Source organism: Anomalospiza imberbis, unplaced genomic scaffold (genome assembly GCF_031753505.1).
Source record: "Anomalospiza imberbis isolate Cuckoo-Finch-1a 21T00152 unplaced genomic scaffold, ASM3175350v1 scaffold_1317, whole genome shotgun sequence".
Lineage (NCBI taxonomy): Eukaryota > Metazoa > Chordata > Aves > Passeriformes > Viduidae > Anomalospiza > Anomalospiza imberbis.
In genome coordinates this window covers 15001-16932 of record NW_027099714.1, presented here as the reverse complement: position 1 = coordinate 16932, position 1932 = coordinate 15001, and the positions used below count along the sequence as shown (strand labels likewise).

At 76.1% G+C, this 1932-nt stretch overlaps 1 non-coding gene across 1 annotated transcript; it reads right to left on the bottom strand.

Moving 5' to 3' along the window:
• Nucleotides 1–1141: 1141 nt before the first annotated feature.
• On the bottom strand, nucleotides 1142–1294 carry LOC137466061 (5.8S ribosomal RNA). Its single transcript, XR_010994973.1, has one exon. It is a non-coding gene; the product is annotated as a 5.8S ribosomal RNA (ribosomal RNA).
• Between the last annotated feature and the right edge of the window lie 638 nt (nucleotides 1295–1932).

The following is a 1932-nucleotide window of genomic DNA, read 5'->3' as shown; positions in this document are numbered from 1 at the left end:
GATTCGGCGCTGGGCTCTTCCCTCTTCGCTCGCCGTTACTGAGGGAATCCTCGTTAGTTTCTTTTCCTCCGCTGACTAATATGCTTAAATTCAGCGGGTCGCCACGTCTGATCTGAGGTCGCAAGCCCAAAAAGCTGCGCCGTGCCGCGCCGCGCCGCGCCCGCGCGCCCCTCCCGGGGGAGCGGCGCGCCGACGGGCCCGACGGACGGCCGGGCTCTCCCCCGGCCTGCCTCGCGCTTTTCTCTCTCTCTCTTTCTTTCTCTCCCTTTCGCTCTCTTCTCGCTGCCGTACGCCCTCGACGGCCTCCCTCTCCCCGACTGAGCTCGCCTCTCTCCCCCGGGCCCCCCGGCGGCCCCCCCTCTCTCGCCCCCCCCCGCCCGCTCCCCCCTCGCGCCCGAGCGAGCGCCAGGGGAAAAGCCGGCGAGAGAGAAGAGAGAGAGAGAGAGAGCGCGCCGGAGACACAGAGAGAGCGAGCGAGCCAGCCGGCGAGCCGGAGACGGCGAGAGCGTCCGACCGACCGAGAGCGCGCGAGACAGACGCGGAGGAGGAGGAGACCCCCGTCCCGGAGACGAGAACCGAAAGAAGGCAGCGCGGCAGAGACGGCCCCGAGGGGGAAGACCGGCCGGGCGGCGCGCGACGGCCTCGGCGGGGAGAGAGCGAGGAAAGCGACGGCGCCCTTGACGCCCCGAGACGGCGACGGAAGGGGGCGGGGGAAGGAGCGGCCTCGGGGGTCGCCCCCGCCCCCGGCCCCCCGCGCACCGCGCGCGGCGGCAGCGGCACGGTACCCGCGCACGGTACCCACCCGCAGACAGCCGCCCGCGCGGGGGGGAGGCCGGAGGCGAGGCCCGCGCCTCGCCTCCCCTCTCGCCCTCGTCCCTCGGCCCTCGGCGGGGCGCCTTCGGCGCCGTCTCACTCGCTCCGACTCCCCGGCCGCCGCCACCGCCAGGCGGTGCGGCCCCGGCGAGGACGAGCTCCGCCCCAGCGGCTCGCTCCGGGAGCGGGGAGCTACGGAGCGCTCCCCGAGTCTGCATTTAGGGGGACGAAGGCCCTCGCGCGGCAACCGCTGCCGCGGCCGACGGGCCTGCGAAGCGACCCCAGCCGCGCCGCCGGGGCGGCCCCCGGGCGGCGATTGATCGTCAAGCGACGCTCAGACAGGCGTAGCCCCGGGAGGAACCCGGGGCCGCAAGTGCGTTCGAAGTGTCGATGATCAATGTGTCCTGCAATTCACATTAATTCTCGCAGCTAGCTGCGTTCTTCATCGACGCACGAGCCGAGTGATCCACCGCTAAGAGTTGTCTGGCTTTCGGCACCGACCCCGCGCGCGCGGGGGGGCCGGGAGCCGCTCTCGCCCGGAGCGGCCCCCCTTTTTTTTCTCTGGCGCCGAGGCCCCGCGCGGGGCCTGGCTCCGACCGTACGAGCAACGCGGAAAACCCCGGAGGGGGGCGCGTGCGAGAAGAACACGGGAGGAACCCCACGGAACGCTCCCAAGGCCGGCCGAGAGGCGGGGGGACCCGCGCCCCCGACCGCCTCCCCCCGCCCGGCGAGGGGAGGCGCCGCCTCGTGTGCCGTCCTTCGGAGGCGGCCCAGGCGCCCGGGCTCGGCCCGGCCCTCCGCGCGGAGGGCCGCGCGGCGCGCGCCGCGGGAGCGCGGTGGCCCGCCCGGCCTCGCCGGCGCGGCGCCACGCGCCGGCGCGCGGCCCTCGGACCCCGCGCGCGCGCTTGCCTCCCCCCTGGAACCGCCGCCGCGCCGGCTCTCGCGGAGCGCCGCCGCGCCCACGCGCGGCCGACTCTCTCTCCCCAGGGGCCTTGCTGCGCTCGAGACGCCACGCGACGACCGCCGCCCCGCCGCCGGGCGCCGCGCCCCCCCCCCGCCGGACCGCTGCCCGCCGGGGGAAGGCGAGCGCCCGAGGGCTGCCCGAGGGCGGACCCGCCG